Source organism: Denticeps clupeoides, chromosome 1 (assembly GCF_900700375.1).
Source record: "Denticeps clupeoides chromosome 1, fDenClu1.1, whole genome shotgun sequence".
In the NCBI taxonomy this organism is placed as follows: Eukaryota; Metazoa; Chordata; class Actinopteri; order Clupeiformes; family Denticipitidae; genus Denticeps; species Denticeps clupeoides.
The window spans coordinates 18,282,763-18,306,395 of NC_041707.1; the positions used below are offsets into that span (position 1 = coordinate 18,282,763).

General features: G+C 41.6%; 2 long non-coding RNA genes across 2 annotated transcripts in view; both read left to right on the forward strand.

Annotated features, from left to right (window-relative positions):
• Positions 1 to 788: 788 nt before the first annotated feature.
• Positions 789 to 11,204, forward strand: LOC114799811 (uncharacterized). The gene is made up of 3 exons (XR_003751278.1): positions 789 to 912; positions 4,234 to 4,351; positions 10,793 to 11,204. It is a non-coding gene; the product is annotated as an uncharacterized LOC114799811 (long non-coding RNA).
• Positions 11,205 to 22,651: 11,447 nt separating this feature from the next.
• The window catches only part of LOC114800528 (uncharacterized), a 63,086-nt gene continuing 62,104 nt past the window's right edge, over positions 22,652 to 23,633 (forward strand). Inside the window, exon 1 of the long non-coding RNA XR_003751401.1 lies at positions 22,652 to 22,769. This is a non-coding gene — a long non-coding RNA (uncharacterized LOC114800528). The remainder of the gene's footprint in view (positions 22,770 to 23,633) is intronic.

The following is a 23,633-nucleotide window of genomic DNA, read 5'->3' on the forward strand; positions in this document are numbered from 1 at the left end:
ACCCATCTTTATTAGTATTAGTATTAGTTTTGCTATTAGCAATAATGTCTCTTGAATACAGTCACTGCAATGTTGTCGGGACATTTTAAGAACATGATGAACAGCTCAGTAACAATCATGAGTTAATGCGTCTAAAGCTAAGCAATGAGTTGACAGACGTTAGGTAGGTGTTCACCGCATTCACACAGTATCATACAGTAGCGATTCTGCTATGAAATACACGCAAATTGAACGTGAACACTGAAATCCTTCTCAGGAATGTAAACTTAGTGCAGTAGAGACTTAGAAATAACTTGAGCTGGAACACGCAAACATGCAACACTGTTTGTTTGTGATTTGGATAGATTTTTTTATAATTTCTTTGTGGCCAGTAAAATATTTAATAGTGGCTTTGTGAACAAACGTTCCAGATGTCTTGTGTTCTTGGGTGTGTTCCGTGTTTATGTTGTTTTTCGGTTCCTGCCTTGTGCTTAATGGAGTCTGTAATTTCCCGGTTACAAAACAGCAGCATTTTTCTTATCCCAGTTTTAACTTCGCTTGGTCCGCGGTGTTTATTTCTCACTCCGCCTGTTTGTGGTTGGCAGCGCTTTCGATTAGGCCGTTCATTTATTAATCTGCCGCTTTGGCGAAACCCGGACTGCTGTTCTTGGCAGCTCAGCGCCTCAGCAGCTGCCTGTTCGCGCATTCACACGACTGCCTCTTCGCTTCAACTGATACGTCAAGGCGTTGTCACCCCCTCCTTCCCTGGGCCCCGGCGGCAGCTTGAGTGGGCCATAATCACGTGTCACATCAGGAAGCCCGCTCAGCTGCAGCCCCCCAGGGAAGGACCGGTGGTTTCATGGAAATGTTTCGTTGTCATCGGGGGTTGTTTCCCGTCGCATTAATTTCCGACGAACAAAGGCTCGGAGAGAGGTAGGTGTCCATGAAGTCATGTATCAGACAGCGAGCCATGTTCATTATATGCATGTTAAACCACCAAATCCCAATCCAGTGGCTGACATGCGCTGGGTGTGTAAGCAGATCGCATTAATAGTTTATGAAGTTCCTTCGAATAAACAGGGAATTCCACCGTGGAGCTCATTTTTTATTGTTATTATTTCATTCAAATGTATTCTGCATTCAAGACAGCTGTAATCACATTCTGCACTGCTTTCATCTCTGTGCTGTTGAGGGCACATTGTATTCTGGGAAGAATTTTGTTTTTTTCACATATGCAGCATATAGCTGTTTTTTTTTTTTTTTTTATGAGATTGACCAAAAGACATTTAGGTGACAACTGAAAAGAAAAACCTGAAGAACCTCAAGCTTGGACACCTTTGTCCAGTGATGATAAGATGAAAACACCCTCATCCTCATGACATGACTGAATGGTTGCTAAGTGACCCTCAGTCATCTATGGGAACACCTACATTTAAGAGCAATGTCTCCACCACCAAACACAAAACGAGGACATCAGAATGGATATACATTTGGCCAACATTTATTTCCAAAAGTTTGCGACGGTTGTAATCCTGATCGAGGAAATGACTCTTCATTTAGCATGTTATTTGCTTTGAGCAGTTTTTATCTTGCACTCCGTCTGTACCCAGGTGAGAATTGTACGGGTTTCTGCCGTGGAATCACACGGGCAATGGGAAGAAAGTAAACAATTATCTTCAATATCTGTCAAGCCAATGACAGCAGCTCACCCCCCACCTCGTACAACATCTCACACACCACCACAGAGAGAAGCCGAGATGCTGAAGTCTACAAAGGCTGGGGAGGGGCTGCTAGCGTTACACATTCTGTCTCTCCACCGTCCTCCTTTTGCTGCTCATTACCTGACGCATTTGCATGCAGACTGCTAAAGCGGGAGCGGCGGTGAGGACGTCTGTAGAATAAAAAGGATTATAATAATGGAAATAACCAGTGTGTGTGTGTGCGTGCGTGTGTGTGTTTGTGAGTGTGTCTGTGTATGCGTGTTCACAAGTGCTATCTAAGGCCATGTGCAGAGGTGCGATAGTGAGGAATAGAGTGAGATAGCTACTTTAATTAAATGCCGTTGTCAAGCTTTTCATTTGAACACAAAATGGTCAGAGTGTACTTTATTGCTTTAAATAAAAAAAAAAAAAACGAGTCCCTTGTCAGCGTCCGCCCACTTTCACATTTAACTTTTCCGATAGAAGAATGCTGGAAGCCTAATGCTCATGAATGAAGGAAACAGGAGAGCAATTGTGGATTAATTTTGATTGACTTCATTCTGAATCAAGATTTCAATTGACTTCTTTAAATGTGCTCAAATAGCCGCATGTGTTAGAATAATGGGTCAAAGTGCGCACTGGGGATCTCCCATTAAAACTCCTGGTTTCATTTGGACCAACATTTCATGGCTATTCGATACCATTCCCGTTGTCTAACTTACGGTGGTGGAGAGAAGCCAAGAGTATGAAATGCTGCCATCACAGCCACTAGCCTTTTTTGCTATTTTATTTTGATTTTACATAACCTCACATGTGTTATTGACAAGTGTAAAAATGCAATACCCATAAAGGAGTAGGTAGCTCCAAACTTTGGGCTGCTAGTGAATTATATGAATAGAGCAGCCTACTGACTGGGAAAAACTCTATAAATAAATAAATAAATAAATAAATAAATAAATAAATAAATAAAAAAAAACCTGAATTTTTCCCAGTCAGTGTGCTGATCTATTCATATAATACATATATATATATATATTTCATTTACATTAAATAATCCCGTAAGTAAAAAGCTAATGGGAAGGTTGCATAAAATGTGACAATAAAACACTTGTGATAAAGCTGTCATTCTGGATGCAAATTGATCACAGCTGTAAGTACTGAGGTTCCATATACTGTGCAAATGGCCATTAAATGTCCACTTAGGCCAGTGGTAGGTCCTAGTGCAGCTGTTCCCAGTGCCTGCAGTGTAAACACACCAAAAAGGGGGAACTTCTGCCAACAGGCCTATAAGAAAAAGTTCACGCAGTGCAAAAGGGCCATTTGACTTAATGTTTCCTTCCAGCATGATGCTTCCAATTTGACAGAATTTTATGATGTCATCCCTAGGCCCATCATATTGCTGCTTTCATTGCTGTAATGACTGCTGAACACAATTTAATTGAATAGAATTTCTGAATGGATTCGTTAGCGATAAGGAAACATGACGGAACCAGCATGGCCAACCGCGTTCTGTTCATTCACAGATCTACGGAAGTTGTTGGTATCGGAGGAGTCACAGTGGGGCTTATCATAGTTTGTGGTAATTGGCTGGTTGCAACTGGCCAGGGAGAGAGGAAGAGAGCAGGAGGCAGCAAGGGAGGCTGAGAAATGAGTGATAATTGCTTCGCACTTGATCAGACCATTTACTTCAGATTATAGCTAATTATCTTCACAGGCCGGGCCTCGCGGAGGGCGGTCCGTTACCGCGGTGCTGCTGCCCTGGAAGGCACAGAACACGGCGGTGTCACTTAACGGCCGTAGGAGGCAAAGCAAAGCTCACAGATACATGGGGCTGGCAGTGGGGGCTTCTGGGGGAGTGTGGCACTGCAGAGTAATTATGAAAGAGGGTCTATAATCAAACATCAGAATCGCAAACACACACCATAAACCGTGTACACTCCCCCTGCTCTGGCTCCCATCCAGGAATCATTTCGTCCAATTAGGTAAATGACTGTAATGGAGCTGCATTCTGTGTCTTTGTGTGTGTGTGTGTGTGTGTGTGTGTGTGTGTGTGTGCATGCATGTGTGCATAAGGTATGTACAGTTGAAGTTATAACTATAGATCCTTCCCCCCAATATATATCTGAAACAAGCCCTTTTTTTTATCTAGGCACTCATCTTTACTGTTCTTAACAAAAGGATATGCACTCGTTATCACAGCATTTGTGAAAGGTTCATTAAATGGTACAAAACCCATTTAATGTGTTTTCATGGCTCATTTATAGGTAGTAACCTTTCTAATGGACGCTTCCATTCTTATACATTACAAGCCTATTTATAATGCATTTCAATTTTTACAACTAAACGACATAAATTCTTCTATCTGGATTTGTCATAGGCAAGTATTAGAGACGATTCATCTGCTCATTTTAAGTGAAAAACAATCCTGCTGCTAGTGCAACGTTCTGACAGAGGACAAATTAATGAAGATTTGCTGCATATGCCCAGTTCAATGAATTGGATAAATACTTTTCAATCTAAAGATGATTATTGTTTGATGATGATGGTGCCGCAGGTCACCAGAAGCAAATGGCCTGGATTGACAGATGCCTGCTCAACTACAAGGATGAAGATGAGAAGACAGACATCGGGGGAAACAGAGGGTTGGTCTCAGGATCATGAAGAGATCATAGGTCAGATTCCACACCTTCCTGTCACCTGAAAGGTCAATGATGGGTGGGCCTAAAGTGACTTGAATGACATGGAGCTGCTCTAAGACTTTAGCATGAACTCGTGAAACTACACTTCACTCAGTAAACCACCAAATTGAACACACAAAGTGTATAATTTGGCACTGCGCTCAAATGTCAGTAAGTCAAACTCAGAGATTCTCACAAATCAAAAGGATCTATTGTCTACAAACACTGCAAAATCGGTATTCCTGTAATTTCCCCTGTAACTAATGCTAATTGGAGAAAGGTACTAATTAGTGCTAAGCCTAGCAGTTAAACAACAAGCTTTTTTTTCATTAATTAATGATTAAGCCATTTTGCTTACTAAATATGTATCTCTAGTAATAGAGATTTTTTTTTTATTACGTTTAGCCATTCATTTCACTGAACTCGACTTCTAAACTCTTAAAAGGAAATGACTATAACTGGAGACTGTGGTTAAAGTGTGTTTCATGGTATGAACTTTTATCTAACCTCTCAATAGAGAAGCAACTGAAGATCTCCTGGGTGATTAGATAGAAGCAGAGGTCCCCTGTGCCCAGTGGTTTCCAGCAGGCAGGCATACGTAATCAGGATAATTAATATACTTTAATAATTAACGATAATGGAGCAACATAGTCATTAAAACTGTAGACAATCGTTTAGATTGTTCTTTTCATTTCGACTGAAAAGGCTCCTTGGAGACTGGCGCCGCTAAATTGGAACAGAGGGCCTTCGTCTCTTAAAACTGCCCATTAGCTTAATGATGAAGACTCACTTCATAGTTCCTGAGTCTCATGTGCTGAGTGTTTTGCAACCAAGTGTTGTTCTGCTCATTTTCCAAATAAACTCACAAAATACACTTCAGCGGACCGACACGAGACCGACTGAGAGTCATGGTTGAGTGAAGTCAGGTGTGTGTGTGTGTGTGTGTAGGGGGCCCCTGTGTGGAACTTAGAGCCTGACTCCCCCATTCCAGACAGGAATGCAGTGTGTATATGTGTGTGTATGACTTTTTAGCACATGTGCATTTGTGTGTGCATGCATGGTGGTCCCTATCTGTTCGTGTGTACGAGAGGAATAAATCCAACCTACATGCATCTGTTTGTGTGAGTTTATTTGTACACCTTGGTGCTGCTTTGACGTGCATGTTGTATTCCTCTATTATTGCGTGTGTGTGTCCAGTCATTGCACTAGTAAAGCGTAATATTGGTTCCAGGCAGTGCAGGCAGAAACGAGCCACATTCGCCCTCCTGCCCTCCTGCCCATAGACAAGCCCCATCAGGCTCTGGCTGTGTGTGAGTGTGTGTGTGTGTGTGTGTGTGAAACAGAGTGAAAGAATGTATAATTAGAATTTTGAGCGTGTGTATTGGAAAAAACGTGTGTAGAGTTTAGGCCTGAGAAAAAATGCGACAACACAGGCAGACAGCGGCACACGCGTGTACGCACAGAATGGCCCATAGGCGAGACTTGCAGTACATCTTCTCAGGTTGTAGAGTGCAATCGAATTTTGTTTCTCTCAGTGCTCAGATGACTTTAGCTCAAGAGAATGTTGGCACTTCTCCCTTTTCTTGTTAAATGGGGACAAGATTCAAAAAAACAAAATTCCTGTTTACATTTAGTCACAGTGTACAATGCACTGACCCTTATCACCCCTCTGATTATGAAGTAGGCTACACAACTTTACCACTGTGGTGAATTAGAGATCTTTTCTCTGACTTCAGTCTCAGAAGAAATTACAAGAATTCAAAGGTCCTACCGCATCTACTTATTGTCTTTTGCAATCAGATAAACAAGCTGCTCTTTTTTTGGAACACTTCAATAGACGTGCACGAGAAACGGCGAATTCTTGTGGCTAGGACACATTTCATATTGCAGTAATCTGGATAATGATTGCAAGAAGTGTATACAGGCGGCGGTGAAGCCATCAGCATCTCCCAAACCTGCGCCTGCGTCGCTGCATGAGAAACACCCACCGAGCGGCTGGGTTTGAAGGGAAAACTCGGAACGCTGGGTCGATTTAACTTCCCTCAGACTGTAAGAGAGTGCCTAACCACAGGATTGCAGTGGAGGAGGGCGGGGGTGGCCGGGCGAAAGAGCAGAAAAGTGTGACTGATCTATTGAGGAGACCGTCAGTGACTGGGCCGCGCTCAGATCAATAAGGCATTATTTGTTTGTGTGCGTGCGAGTGTAAAATTGTGTGCTCTATCTGAAAGTTAGCAGCCTGGGTTTAAGGAGGTGGTTAATCCTGAATGCAGCGGAGGGTAGCAACAGAGAGACAAAGATGGAGAGAGAAGTGGGGAACGATTGCCTTTTAGATCAGATGAAGAGCTGGCGGAACTTCTGGGCACAGAATCATATTCAAGCAATCTGGAAGCCATTCCACTCGACGATGACGAAATCTCATAAAAATCCTTTAAAATTCTTTAAAATAAAGAACGTTTTCATATGATTACTCTGTGTATGTAATCTAATAATCTCATTTATCATTTATACTTATGATTTGGATGAAATGGAATGCAGTCGAATTTAGAATACAAAAGTTAAGTCTGAATCCATAACTAGAGTAGAAATAAGATAATATTTTAAGAATACAACTCCTTCAATATAAGAAATCAAGTAAATAAATAGGCATTATCATTCCGATTCCACTAACTTATATGTGAGCAGAACTTTACAATGGAGGCATTTGGCAAAAAACCAATAAACCCCAGAAAGACTTTTCATGGTCCAATCCCAGTTTAGCTGATTGCCATGCAGTTTAATTTGGTGTCTTTGTCTTTGATAGCCACAGTAAAATAATTAGCTTTTATTGTTGTATGGGCTGTGTTTTTGGTGTTTGTGTCTTTGTAACATGCTGTGGAGTGACTGAACACTGAAATTATTTGTTACATCCAGTAAGCAATGCCATGGCCAAGTGTGTGATGTTTAATACAGCCATTACAATCAGAGTAGAATGGAGTAAAAGAGTAGAACAAAGAGCAACAATTCACCTTTGAGAAATGATTAGTACCACAACTATTGTTTTGTTGTTACCATTGTTCATTTGTTTGACTATAATTTAAATTTGAATCCCATTCTTGATTTATTGCTTTTCAAGATCATCAATTTATTCAGCTAACAAGTACAGATCTGTGAAAGAAGTGACGTTAAAACAATATGAACATTTCGTGGGCGTGTCATTAGAGTTACAGTTACGTTTCATGCAGTAGTCAAACAAATTAAATGTTTCTTCTCTTAGTGCTAAACACGGATATGAAAGAATTGAAAGTTGCAATAATTTCATTTGATTTGTGGAAACACTGTTGAGTGTTCTAGAGATGTGCTGAAAGAACTGGGTGTTGGTCTCTCACAAGTCTCATAACAAACAGTAAACAATATTGCATTTCTGCTCAAAATACAATAGGATAACAAAGCTGTGGAGACTTTTTCTCTATACCCATAATGTCTATACCCTTAATGATAAACATAATGAAATTGTGGTGTGATGACCTAGTAGGTTAGAAGCGGACCGTAACTTGTTGCCATGTGTCCTCTTTGATTTAACCCATCTTTAACCCATCACTCTTGGTGAGCAGTGGGAAGCCATGACAGGCACCCGGGGAGCAGTGTGTGGGTATGGTGTTTTGCTCCGTGACACCTCAGTGGCACCTTGGCAGATCAGAACCAGCAACCTTCTGATTAAGGGGCCACTTCCTTAACCGCTAGGCCATCACTGCCCCAGCAGAGCTGCATTGGGCGGGAATTTAGTGCCACGAAAGTGCCACTGAGCAAAGTACCAATTGTAAGTTGCTCTAGATAAGGGCGTCTGATAAATGCCATAAATGTAAGTTGGTTAAGTTAAAGTTTGATTGATGTTTGACATGGATTTTTGTTACATTTACAAAATTGCTTTCTGCTTAGATACTAAAGCGTTTTCCCCCCTACTGGATTGTATTGGTCTGTAAAACTTACTGCACAAATACTGTATAAACAATGCAAACATTGATTTGCTCTGCTAATCTGTTAATATTCTAAAGGAGTTACTGGCATGCGCTAACAAACCAGACATGCAAGGAAATCTTCCCAGTGCCCTTAGTTTTGTAAATGTCCAGCGTCTGCTCCAATAATTAATATAAAATGTGTTAAAAGGCACCTTAGTGACTGTCATTTATTTTATTCTATTAATAGGACTAATTCCTCTAGAACCTGAGCTTCTGGCTTCCTCTCATGCATCGTTGCTTAATTAGTGCATGGACATATATCTCTGACATATCTCTGTAAATAACAGTCAGCCTTATTCACCCTATTTTACAGGTCACAGTATTAAGTGACACGTATTTGTTGACTGGATGACGCCGCCTGGCAGCTACATCGGGAGGCAGGAGGAAGTGCAGCGCTTCTCACAGCACATCGCATTACCACTGCAAATTGAATAACTTCATGCAACTTTGTGTATTATCCCATCTCAGAGGCCAGAAGTGCGTGTGACTGACACTCACCAGTTGAGGCACTGGGCCCAGGACACGGCATGCTGAAACATGATGCTGTGTGTGTGTTGGTGGGTGGGTGTATGTGTCGCTGAGGCATGGCCACAACAGGTGCCAGGGGCCACTGTCCAGCTTCGGGCAGTAGCAGAGTCACCCGACCTGAGCAAGAACACTGTAGAATGTTCCAGAAAAGCTGAAAGAATGCTGCGGAATGTTTCACAGGCCTTCTGCAATCTCTGGCTATATCGCCTGGTGAGAATGTCGAGGGACAGAATGTTCGGAGCGAAGGGCACTGCGTTCATCAGAGAAGTGCAAATGAAGTCACTGTGGGCCTCTGCTGGTCTTTGGTGGTGTAATTAGATTATAATGGGTACCGAGTGCAGCCAGTGTAAACACTGCAGACAGCCTCACCACTACATCTGGTGGAAAAAGCTTGGAGAACATCTGACGAACACATGGTCATGGTAGTCCTTAGTGACATACAGATCTGGGAAATATGTACAGTATTATCAGTGGTCTACAGTCCTGGATCTTGACGTGCAGCTGTAATGACCATGGACATACAGATCTGCAAATCATTAGTATCTTATCATTAAAACTAAATTCTAAATTGCTGGTCAAAGGGAAAAAAGGACCCTAGCATCTCTCTTTTGCAGGCAAAGGCCTATTTATTCTTGTAACAAGATCAAAGATGAGTTTGGTCCCTCGGGAAAACTATAGAGGTTGATTGTGGCTCAATACAAAATTAATTTGTTACATAATACAATACATTAATACAATTTATTCATGTCATGTTGAGGGGAAAGAGAGAAGAAACATACCTAGACTCATAAATATAATTGTGCTTAAAGGAACCTGTTGGAGGCCACAGAGTATGTCTGCAGTTTTTAGCACCAAACATAAAGATGCCATTAGATGCGGGACTGGCAGTGATACCTTGGTGTCCGTGCCTCTAGACGTCAGAGTTCAGAACTCAGCGTGCATGATAAGGGCCGTCAGTGACCATATATGCACGGCCTCTGACCTCTAGCCAGACTCTGGCATGGTAGCACAGTACCGTGAACACTGGTGCACTGTTGGTACGTTCCAGTTAACTTCTGTGCACTAAAAACAGGATAGTTTGTGTGTGTGTGTGTGTTTTAAACGCCCGCAGGGGCAGAGCAATCAGTCAGTGCAGTTGATATAATGATTGCTAATTAAGGATGAGCTCCCACACACAGACATACGCATATACACAAGCACCCATTCGATGAAACGTTCACATATAAACACACCGACATAAATAAACAGAAATTCACACACGCGCTGCATACACTGACACATGCATCTTTCTCAGACTCCCCTGTCTGACACACACACACACACACACACACACTCCAGAGTCTGTGCTGAGATGGAAGCATTGTTTACAGAGTTTATCATCTCCAGCAACCCTTTTGTTGTTGTAAACAGCATGAATTTTTAATCCTGCTCGAGTCTCTCCTCTGCTAATTAGTGCGTCTGCAGTGCCGACATTCACACAGGAGACAAGGGACATCACAACACACACACTCACACACACACACACACAAGCAACATACACCAGCATACATTCTCTAAACAAATCAGTTTAGGTTTTTTTTTCTTTTTTTTTCTGGAGTGAATATGGCAACAATGAAACACATATGACTGAGCCAGGGATCATCTGTTTCCAGTACAATTTCAAGTTACAATTTAAGTAGTTCAAATGAATGAAATCAGGCATTACACACACACACGGAGCATATTAATATTCTCATAAGCCTTTGCCTTTCACTTACTATCTTAAATCACACAAATACACGCTCGCAGAGTGATGTTTTTCAATTAACTATGTGTGTATTCAATGAGTCTATTTTTGTGACGGTGGCAATTTGAAGACAAGCCCTGTGTTTTCCTTTTTCTTTTCTTTGACTCCTTCCTTCTCTTTCTGCAGGACAGGATCCATATCTTCGATTCCGCGGCCACCGGCTGCCAGTCATTTTATTACCGGATGACTCGGGGGCTCAATACTGTCCATCTGCAATGGTGAACATTGACCTAATTGAGTTCCTTCCAACGCCCTGCACAAAGTCAACCATTTCCTCCAGAACACATTTTTTTCCTGTGTGTGTGTGTCTGTGTGGAAATGGACTTGGTTTCCCATAGCTGATAGATAAATGGACAAAAAAGGTCTGACTAGTGCAATAATTACTGAACAATGATTCTACTCTGCTGATAATCAATAAAAAACACACACAGGAACAAGTGAGTCTACAATGCATGCACATGTTGTTCTGTCAATGTACACCACACACACACACACAAAAAAAAACTAATTTGCTTGGTTTGTTGTTAAATTGTCTTGAAAATGGGAGAATCTTAGCCTCTTAACTCGGTGGCATTGAAACTGTGCTTGGCGCTCCATAACTTGGTGGAGAAACAGGGTAGTGTTGAGTGGACCTTTTTGTCCATCGAGTCTCCGTCTTTTATTGCTGTTATGTAGAGACGTATGTTCTGACGTCTAATTCCATTGATAATTTAACCATCAGAAAACTTACTGACACTTGAGACCTAGCAGAAGTGTAGTGTATTGCCTCAACAAACAGGGTGATTGAATATTAGAACGAGTGAGAGAAGACAGTTGTGGTGCCGTAGTAACGATTCCAGCTGGACCAGTTAGTAGTGCAGCAGGTTGTATTGAGAGCAATTCAGTAACTCAGTGTCATGGAGCAGTAGGGTCACTGAAGGAGTGGCAGTATTGGCCTGGTAGACCAGTGGATTTAGGCAGACAGAGGCGGTGACAGTGAAAGTATGGCAGCGGTAGAGTCAGGGCCATTTCAAGGCACTTTGGCCTTCTCAGGCAAAAGGAACCTATGTTGAACCAAACCACACCCAGCTCCAGGATCTGCTGTTTGAGGAATATTCATTTATGTTTCTTGTGATCACATACTGGAAGAGATTTAGTGATTTTTACTTCTTGGCCTGTTAAAAATAAAAATCAATATTTCTACAAACAAGCCTACTGTTAGGTCAGTAATATAAAAATGGGTCATATTTATTTCTCTGGCAAGTCACATATAAGACTTGGTTAGACATCATAATGTATCATAGTTGATTAGATTGATATATCTATTTGGATTAAATGGCGGCAGAAACAATCTTTCAGAGTATCAGTATGAATTTGAACTCATATGATGAACTCATATGAAGAACATAATAGGATGAGATTTTGTACACAGTTGCTGATTCGGTAGCACTCGCAATGACACTAAATCAGATGTTGCGTGAGGCCTACCTCCATCTTTTTCTAATTTATACATGTAGCACAGAGTGTACAGCAGATTAACGGTAGCGTACTCTATTCCAATTCTCATGGCCCTTTTTTGGATTAAGGCCCATGGCAGTTTGGCAGCCCAGTTGCAGTGGTTCCAGAAGCAGACAGACTGTGGCATGAGTTTGCAGCAGAGAGGCGGCCAATATTAGGGCAGGAGGACCAGTTTGAGAGGGTCTGCCGTTCACGGGTAAGCAGCCAGAGTGCTTTTGGCCCCATGATCCCTGATCCCTCCAGGCGCCTCTGCTCTGTGTCCCACCTTCAGGTTTAATCTTGCTCGAAGTTGGCGAGGATAAAACCGTCACACGTCAGAGAGAAAACTATTTACGATGAGGATTTACAGCAGGAGAGGGAACATCACTCTCTTTCAAGTGGCGTTGCAGCGCAGCAACGCAGGGGAGCCGTTACTCATCCCTGCGGCGACCCCTGTCATACACACTCCTCCACGCTGACACACACCTCCTTTACTACAGACCGAGCTAAAAGCTCCCCCGAGGACGCGTTTGAAAATGAAATGATGAATGGTTCAATCCTGCAGCCTCTGCCTCTCTCCCCGCTCGGGCTGCTGGTTGACATTCACCTGGCCCAGGAGGTCAAAGGGGGTCGACCCCGCTATAAAGGAAAAGGCACCTGCGCACCAATCATAATAGTTTGGCCGGGGCAGGCAGGTGTGAGTTTGCAGGGGGGTTGAATATACGCTAGACGGTTTGGATTCAGACAGTCGATGTTTCCGTGTGAGTGCAATGTTCAAATGAAATTGTTCCGACACGTTGCGTCAGAAATGGATCCAGTGAACCTTACTTTTCCCAGGGAAAGCTAAGAATTCTGGGAAGCCCATCAGAGGCTGGCAAAGAACACATGGTGCACAGAATACGTGTGTACTAAAGTAGCGGCCAAAGATTTTGAGAATGACAGTAATGCCGGTTTTCACAAAATTTGTTTTTATTGACTATTACATGAAGTTTATGCAAAAAGTCAGTATTTGCAGTGTTGGCCGTCTGCAGTTCGCCCTGGCATGCTGTCAATCATCTTCTGGGCCAAATCCTGACTTATGGCAACCCATTCCGTCATAATCAGTGCTTGGAGTTTGTCAGAATTTGTTCGGGGAGTTTCCTGGCCATGGACCCAAAATGTCTATGTTTTGTTCCCTGAGCCACTCAGTTATCACTTTGGCCTTATGGCACAGTGCTCAGTCATGCTGGAAAAGACATTGTTCTTCACCAAACTGTTCTTGGATGGTTGGGAGAAGGAATGACAATGATTTCAAGCATCACCCTCCTTTGAAACATCCAGTCTGCTATTCTAACTCAATCAGCATGACAGAATGATCTCCAGCCTTGTGCTCGCCAACACTCTCACTTGTATTAACGATAGGATCATTGAAACGATCTCAGCAGGTCCTTTTGTGGCAGGGCTGAAATACAGTGGAAATGGCAAAGAGGGACTTTGCAATTCATCTGATCAATCTTAATAACATTCTGGAGTATATGCAAATTGCCATAATAAAAACAGAAGCAGCAAACTTTGTGAAATCTCAAAATCTTTGGCCACAACTGTACAGTGTGTGTGCTTGAACCAGCGATAATGAAATTCAGTATTGATTAAAATAAAACTGGACTTTATCCATCATTCATGGTCTCCTTGCCCACTTTGCCAGAGCTCTAGAAAAAAAACAAGAAGGGGCGGGAAATAAAATGGAAAAATCCGACCAGGGCAATAATTAGCCTGAAGTGATTACTGTTTTTTAAATCCCACTTTCCAGTAACGAGGCTATCGCTCAAAGACAGAGTCAGCCAAATGGACAGCTTAATTCAAAATTGACTGAAGTGTCTTGTGTTTTTTGGACCTGCACAGAAAGCAGAAACACTATTTCTAGAGAGAACTGGACAGGACAGGACAGGACAGGACAGCGCTAAATGGGTGAGCCATCTTGCTTTTTCTTCTTTTTTTTTTTGGAACCCTTGGAGTCCACCTATTGTCAAAGGCCTGATGTGGTTCAGGGGCCCTTGAGTGTGCATGTGAAAAAATGGGTAACAAAAGGAAAGAAAAATAAACACAGGACATGGCAACCTGACACAGGAAACGCAATGAATGCTGGGAATGAGCAGACGTCCGCGCTTCCTGTCTGACAGCACAATGGTGCGCGGCCCGTTCCTAGTTCCTGCGCGATGACGTTGTGGCAGGCAGAAGGAAGGGCAGCCCTTGTCCCGAGGACCCCAGGCTGATAAGAGTCCCACACTCTAAGATAACTGTTGGCCTCTAAATACACCTCTTTCTATCTCATTTTCCTAACTTTAAATATAGAAAACATAAAACACCTCCCACATATACTATATTTTACAGGACACATAATATTCTGAAATATGAACTGAATGGAAATGTGGAAATTTTTCTCTTTCAGTGTCTCTTTCAGTGATTTCTATTTTCTCAGTTCATCCAATTTTGAACGTACTGGTCCAAAATGTCCTCAATACACTGGTGTCACCACAACACTAGGTTTAATTGGTCTTTAAAAGACAAAACATTTCACCCTAAGCACAGCACATGGTGACACAACGAAATATGTCCTCTGCTTTTAACCATCACCCTTGGTGAGCAGTGGGCCGCCGTGAAAAGCGGCCTGAAAGCAGGGTGTGGGGACGGTGCTTTGGTACCTTGGGGGGCCGGATTCCAACCGGCAACCTTCCAATTACAGGCCCGTTTCTTTACCTGTTCACCCCTTTTGACTCTGGACAACTTTATTCATCCGGCCATTTTATGAAACCACTTAACCATGTCAGGAAAAGTAGTGCATGGCTGGAATAAAACCCTCTGCACCACAATCTTAAGCCAGGATCAAAAAATTTTTGAAAATTCACTTAATGCAAAAGCGTGAAAATATATATTGTTGTTTCCCAACTGACCAGTGTGGCCACCTATGACAGGGATGAAATTGTCTCTGAATTCCTGCAGTGCGAAGGAAAAAATGTACTCTGGGTAAACCGGGGCAGGAGCCTAACGAGAGCATCGCAGTGCATCTCGCCGATTACCGCCCTGAGACATTGCTCCACAGCGGGGCTTTTCTGGGCTGGACATGTATTCCTAACTGCCAAGCAGGAAGCCGTGATAAGAACCCACCATGCTTCTCCCCCTCCACATTGCCTGGCTTCAAATTAAAAAGTCAATCTTCCCTGGTGAGGAGGCGATTAATTAAGAGCGTTCAGTGGTTTTAGTACTTCTGCAGTAATGGAGCATGGCCAATATATTTCATCTTATGCAAATGACAAACCACCCTTTGGCTGTAGAAGCCACTATAGCTGCACATCTGTGGATACATGATGTAAAATGAGAGGACAGACCCTGGGGCCCAACAGATTAGATCCATTTGTTAGATTAGGAGATTAAATTTGTGATTGATGCCAAAAATTGCACAACAGTAAACAGTCAGTCACTAATCCATCGGCTGCAACTGGTGCAAAACGCAGCAGCTCGTCTGTTCACTGGCAAGCACAAGGGCAAATCGCGCATGTCCCCGATTCTGCCTTCACTTCATTGGTTACCAGTAGTAAGTTTCAGATAGAGGAAACAGATCTCGCTGATTGTTTTTAAAGCTCAGCTTCTAAATACCTCCGTGAGCTTCTCCACATCAACAGTCCAGCAAGACAAGTTTGGTTATCTGATCAGCTGCTCTTGACTATAGATAGGACTAGGCTAAGGACCTACGGAGACAGAGGCCTCGGGGTTGCAGCTCCCGGGCTCTGGAGCAAACTTCCCTGGAATGTTAGATCAGATGAGCTTTTTAAGTAAATGTTGAAGACTGGCCTTTAATTTGTATTGATGGAGATGTCATGTCATTCTATTTAATTTTTTTTTTCTTACTGTTTTATGATTGTGTTCTTTCATCTCTTAATTGTGTGCATATTGTGTCTTGTGCAACACCTTGGTCAACTAGTTGACTGACGTTTTGACTCAAGTCAAAAAGTGTAAAAAGAAAATGTGTGTTACAGTGTGTGCATTGTATGTGTAGGTTTTTCACAGTGTCTGGATGCATGTGTGTGAGGTGTGTGTGTATGTGTGTGCTTCCACACAGCATACCACACAACATGAAACAAAATGTATTCTAAACCTTTAATTGGATGATAAAATTACATAATATTAAAATATATGTAACAAAAATGGTACATATATTAAGGTACATAAAGGTAGTTAGACATTTGTAATTTACATTTTATATGGTTACTTTAGGTTCTCACATTTGCATTGTTGTTTATTCATGCATTATCACTTCCTACTTCAGTGTGGGTTCAGTATAGCCCAAAGCTTCAAGACAGGAAGGAAATAAGCAGTAGAAGGAAATAGAACTGTAGTAACCACACAGTAACACACATAAATACACACACCCTCCAAATAAACTGCACACCCATGGAACCATGCACAGGCACACATGACAACTGTTGTGGGCTCTGCTGCTTCATCTTCATCTGTAAAACCGAACAGAAAACTACCCCCAATTTCGATTACGGATGTCTTTCTTACACTTGCATTAACATGTCTCTGAGGTGATCCAGTAGCTGTCACAAACACCTGCCATTGCATCTCAATATGTGTCTTAGGTGTAATTCTATATTACTTCTGCTTATGAAGTGTATATATGGTAAGTTGTGTAGTAGACTTTCATTGTCTTGATAGAAAATAATCATATGCAGCCCAATTTAGATTAGAGCAACTAAGAAGGAGTTTAATCCTAGGCCTAAACAGCGAACAGGGACTGTTGTTTAGGTCAGCAGTCTACAATCTTTTCTTAACCATAAACATTTTCAGTGACATCACATGCTGTAAATGCATTTTATCGCTCACTATAATGCAGAATCTCTGATTCAGCTTGTGAGCTGAACTTATTGGACATCACAACTGAGTTGGAAAGAGACTCAGATAGGGAGTGATGGGGAATGTTCCTCTGAAGGGCTAAATTGCCATAGTAAACAATTCCTCTGGTTCTTTTCACTCTCCTCTCCCTGCCCTTTCTTCCTCTTCCCATACTTTGGCTGTTTTCGCTGTCTCACCAACCCCTCCACCCCCTGCACACTTGATTGGCATTGACCTGGCAGTGCAGTGGCCTTGCCTGTCCATTGATTTAAAGGTGCGCCATAGCAGGCAAGGTGACAGGCCCCCCCAAGGGGCCCCGCCCGGCCACTATGCTGCTAATGACACGGCACACACGATTACCCATCACACCCTCGCTGCACCCTGAGGGCCATGACTTGGGACCATCCCATATGTGGAAGTGGGGTATATGTCGTCACCTATCAGGGCGTTCACGCAGCCCCATCAGCTGGCATTTATTAAAGAAAATCGACCCGTTTAGGGCCGGAGTCTGGTGTTTCGTGTCTGAATTGATCCCCATGCATTTCGACCGCAGTAAACATTTAGCTCCACCTGGATCGATGGGCTTTCTTTAATAATGCATTCTATAGATCGGTTTGACCCCCGAGTAAATTGATCAATTGTTCTGATCATTATTTATCGTATGCTGCTCTGAAGAGGGTTAAACTTTGCGACAGGTCTTGGCTGGAATTATACCAAGCATTATTCACAGTATACATATAGGATCATCATCAAAAAATAAATTATTTAAGATTTTTTTACATTGTGTGAGGTTAATAAAATTAGATTTATCTGCGATAACCACAAGACTTAACCATTGTTTTGAAACACAAAAATAAGCTTATTTTAATATAAATAAATGATAAAAATCAGAAGTCATAAATTATAATTTTTTTACTGACTATTTACTTAATAAAATCAAATGTTTTTTTTCCAGAATATACACAATATGTATTTTTATTGGACAAGCAAAAAGATGTCATTAAATGGTTCACCTCCATGAATGATCACATGGTGTGCTCTTTCATTAAACCTCTAAACAGTCTACATCCTCCCATTTTTTATTGTTAAAAAATGTACCTGTTATAAACAGTTAGCTTGGTCATTAAGGGAAAACCATTTAAATCCAGCAACAAACAGCCCTTTGACCAGCATTCGGCTTTTGATTTCTCTTTTGGGAAACGCAGGTCTCATGGCAGCAAGCTGCTCGTTCATTGTCTTGCGTGTCGCCGGTCACAGTGTCTGGTCACCCCTTCCAGAGAAACGGCAGGAAGAGGAAAGCAGAAAAACAGGAAGTGTTTGTTCAGAGCTCATGGCAAAAAATGTGAACTCACCCAAGATAAGACTCAGAGCGGCATAAACACAGACAAAGTTTCGGAGAGATTTCTATTGGAAACACAATTCCACCGCCCCTACGGTGATATTGAAGCTCCCTTGATATCGTATTCTGCCTCACCTACCCAATGCAACTTCACGGTGAAGACTTGCTGGAGACAGATGTGCAACTGAGAAGAAAGGTGTTAGTAAGATGTGGACCAACAGGCCAAGAAAGGACCTCAAAACTAGACAATAATATTTTTCTATTGCTATTTTATGAGCTAATATCAAAGTGACTTCTTAGCTTTTTAGCCGGTAAAATCTATGGCTCTGAATGTTTTTTTATAAAGTTAATATTAAATTAATTGACTGGAAAATACAGTGATGCATAAAAAAAAATAAAACACATTTAAATAAATATTTGTCAATGCATGTCTTGCCAACAAAATTTCACTTTGGTATAAAGCATCATGTTGGTTTCATGCAAACCAGTATGGTCTGGTAAAATATGAATAAAACAGTAATTGTCATATGCACATAAGCAAAAATGTTTTAAAACTGAGAGTAGATGCATTTGTTAACTGAAGAAGAAATGTGAAAAACACCCATAGCTCCACTGCAGTTTACATTCTACGACTTTAAAACTTATGCGATTTATGTGATCCTGTCCAATTTTATCTTACATTGCATTTCTGCACAGGAATACATAATAAGTGTTCAAAAAAGTGTATTCTGGGCCATTTATATAGAAATGGCCCAGAATGTTTCACTACAGCTAAAGTAAAATGTAAGTTTCACATTTATCAATTTCTATTGAAGCCCCCCATGTACACAGACACACAGACACACATACACACGATCAATGCCAAATTTCTATCAACCTCCACAGTCACAGATGGTGTAAATTGTGCAGAAGCATGCCATGCCAGGCTTCTGAGTGGGAGGGCCCGTGTTGCTCACAGCACCATGCTTCTTCTTCCCTGGTGCTGACGTCCCTCAGACCTACGTTAAAATGTAATTTAAATCACTGAAACAGCAGGATTTTGCAACTTGATGGTTTCATATGATCTGCATTTGTGCTATTAAATTCTTTTCAGATTCATGAGAAATTACACCAACATGCTTGAGGAGTTTTTCAACTTCACAGGTTCACATTCTGCTGACTTTCCCGCTCCTCCTTAAATCCAAAATACTGTCCAGTACTGTCTGGATAATATTTTGTAATTTAACAACCAGTTGAAGAGAGGGAGAGGATAAGCAAAACACTTTTCACGAGCTGATATGAAACATTTTCTACATACACAAAATACCCATTAATCTCAAATATGGTTCACAAATCTGCCTAAATCTGTGCTAGTGAGCAGTTCTCCTTTGCAGAGACGATCCATCCCACCTGATTAGACGGCATGAGTAGAAGGGGGAACAAGTTAGTGTTTGTTGTGGCCACCATTTGACACATCTTCGTCGCAAAGATTTGATCAGGTTCTGGAATGTTTCATTTACATTTTCATTTACGGCATTTATCAGACACCCTTATCCAGAGCGACTTACAATCAGTAGTTACAAGGACCCCCCTGAAGCAACTTAGGTTTAAGTGTCTTGCTCAGGGACACAATGGTAGTAAGGGGGGTTTGAACCTGGGTCTTCTGGTTCACAGGCGAGTGTGTTACCCATCAGGCTGCTACAACCCATGTTGGTCCACTCCTCTTCAATGGCTGTGTGAAGTTTCTGAATGTTGGCATGAACTGGAACATGCTGTCTTATATGAGGATCCAGAGCGTCCCAAACTTGCTGAATGGGTGACATGTCCAGTCACTATGCTGGCCATGCAAGAACCAGGATTCTTTCAGGAATTCTTTCAGGAATTCTGAACAGATCCTTGCAATATGTGGCAACATTCATGTATTCAAATATTCAAATATTCATGCTGTCCAATCAGCACTCTGATATGACATACCTGTGAGTTGGGATGGATCATCTCAACAATGGAGAGGCCGCTCACTGACACAGATTTAGTGATGGGTCTTTTGTGTATGTAGGAAATGTTTCATTGTTAATCTTCAGGTCATGAAACAAAAGTGTTGCAGTTATAGTTTTGTTCAGTTTATATTTAACACCCTATGGTAGATTGAAGCCCCACATCTATCATCCAGGTCTCAAATATGGCTTATTAACATTTACAGATATGAGCCATCGCCAGTATCCAGAGCATCTTACAATCAGTAGTTACAGGGACAGCGAATCAGGGTTAAGCTTCTTGATCAGGGGCACAATGTGTCACATCTGCACCAGCTCAGCCCTCCACGATATGTCCCACCTCTCCTGATTACTAGGGTTGGAGGATCTGGTTTATCTTCATCTTATGTTGGTGTAAGGATTTACCTGTTGTTCTCCCCTTGATCCCTCCTCCAGACACTCCAGGCCTGGGACACCTGGGCCTTCAGGAGACTCTGTGGCCTTCTGGTTTCCTAGACGGTTGTGTTACACACTAGGCTACTACCACCGTTAATTACATTTTTATTCTAGCAGGGTAAAATCTTCCATTTTATTAGCAACAAACATTAAAGGCCAAGAGATAAAAATAATAAAGTGAACTTCAGAAAGTGAAAGATGATGATTCCTTAAATTGTAATTCTACTTTATGAAAGTAGTGTATTCTCTGTGCTTCAAGTGTTTTTGAAACTTTCTGTTAAAATTTGCCTCAGTTACCACTTTGTTTAAACCCAAAATAAACCTAACCTACTAATGTAAAAAATGTAAAGAAAAGAACTTATGTAATGGGTCAGTATGCGGTGTGACCCACCCACAGGGACACCACCGGGTCATAAACACAGAATAACAAATGCGAGCATTTGGCTCATATACTCATATATCACATTTAGTATGTTTTACACCATACATGCTGTAGCAGCCTAAATGCAGTTTAGTTAGGTGGGACTTTTGAATTTTTTTTTTGATAAGGCAGCTGGAGAAGGAAACCTAGTGGAGAGAAGACACTTAACCCTAAGTTGCTCCAAGGGGACTGTTCCTGTAACTACTGATTGTAAGTAGTCCTGTAACTACTGATTGTAACAAGAAAAACACAAGCCAATTTATCTGCTTAGCAAAATCTATTAGACAGTAATAATAATAATAATAATAATAATTACATTTCCTATGAAATGTTTTCTTTTTTTAATTTCTTTTAAAGTATTTTAAGTAAGTAATTAGAACTAATTGGTTTATTCTAAGAGAAAGGTATTCTATCTACACTAGCAGTGGAATTTTTTGTGATGCAAGGGGGCGCCACCTAAATTCAGGCCTGGGGATGCAAATTTGTTAGGGCCAACTCTGCAAAAAATAAAACAAATGAAAATTGTCAGTGGAATGTGAAAATGGTTCAGTGGTTCAATATTCCATTGGAATTAAACTCAGCATTTCAGAAAATATATAATTTTTGATCATCAATCCCAAGTGCCCATCATCTGAAAAAAAAAATCCTATACATCCCTGGAGGGTTTGTGATTAGCCAGGCATTGGAGCCAAATGAAGTGTCCTGGTGTGAATGGAGCTGGGTCCGGCTGTGGGGCCGCTGTGTGTGGAGAGGGGAGGATGCCGGGTGGTCATAATCACGCACAGGCAGCCAGCGGAACAGCACCGCGACACCCAATTACACCCAACACAGTGCCAAATTATGGGGCAAAGTCGATTAACGCCTGAGCACCCTGTGTGTGATTGACACACATACGGTCACTTAACCAGGCAAGTGCTTGAAGCGTGTGTGTGTGTGTGTGTGTGTGTGCGATTTGTGTGGAATAACTTAATATTTGTACAGGTGAATGTATAAGATTATTGGTAAATAAGGTGTGTCATTGTGTGTAACTTCATATGTGCATATAATTACCCTGGGTATGTGGTATGAATGGGTGCTTGTGTCCATCACATTTTATCAAATTGTGGTGCAACGAAGTGCATTTGAGTACATGTTATTATGCTTGTGTCTCACTGTATGTGTTTTTGCAGCCCATGTAAAACGTGGAATTGTGTATGCGTGAGAGAGGGTGTGTGTGTGTGTGTGAACTCAGCCCTCTCTTGGCCACAGACTCAGAAACCTGTTCCAGAAGCTGAAGGAGCCAAATAAATAAATAAATAACGTAACATAACATAATCTGTCTTAACCAAGCATTGCACGGTGACTCAAAATAAACCCCATGCAGTAGTAGCTCAGAGCACATTCTGTTTGTTTCACTGTGTGTGTGTGTGTGTGTGTGTGTGTGTGTGTGTATTTATGTCTGCACAAGTGTCACTAAAGTCACTAAAACTTGTTCACGAAAGCAGTGAGGTGTGTGTAAGTTCTACTATTATAACAAGGTTGAGTTATTGGTGCTGGTCGTCATGCCAGTTGGTGAGGCGAACTTCACGTTGAAGCCCAGTTCTCCAAGTGAGTGCAGTTTTGTGTTCTTGTACAACATCACATTATTTGGACTTGTTCTTAACTTAAATTTAAGTTTTTAAATTTTGAGTTTATTAACTGAATTGTTCTTGTTGTGTGTGTTTATGTTAGTTCAAACCCCTCTCTTTGTGGCTTGTTATGATGCTTATACCTTAAACATGAAGGCATTTGAATTATTTAAAGTTCATATTCTGACATATTAATAATTTGACACATGGCCTTTAACAACAGTGTTATCTTCTGCAAGTAATGAAACCTTGATGCAGGTTATGGATCATGCAGGTTACGGATCATGCAGCGAAAGCCACTGACAGTGTAAGATGAATGATGTAAATAGGATTTCAGATGGTCAAAGACCAACAAGGGAGAGTGAAACAGACTACCAATTAAAGGGTCGAAACTGTGAGTAATTAGGACCCAGAACGTATGTGAACCTCACTAGCCACATCACATCATCTCCCTCGTGCTCTTGAACTTTTTTGTATTTTCTTCTGTTGTCATGAATGCCCTTGTAACCTTGTAAACTGACTTTAGCATTACGAAATGATTACAGATGACAGTGGTTCAGAGAGCTTGGGAGAAAAAGGGTCAAATAATCCACGCCTGAGCATGTTAATGCCAGAGCACATATGCATATTTGAGTGCATATAAATCTGTTGTATCAACATGGAGTGTGACCAATGCTGCTAGATACCATGATGCCACCAGGCGACTCCAACTCTCATGTGACCCTTTAAATGTTATTCTGGCCCACACTCCCCTGTTGGCCTGTACCTAATGGGATGGCAGTGTATGCAGTGTTCTTCTGAGGTTTGCAGTTCCAAGTGAGTATTTAATAGCCATGTCCTGCAT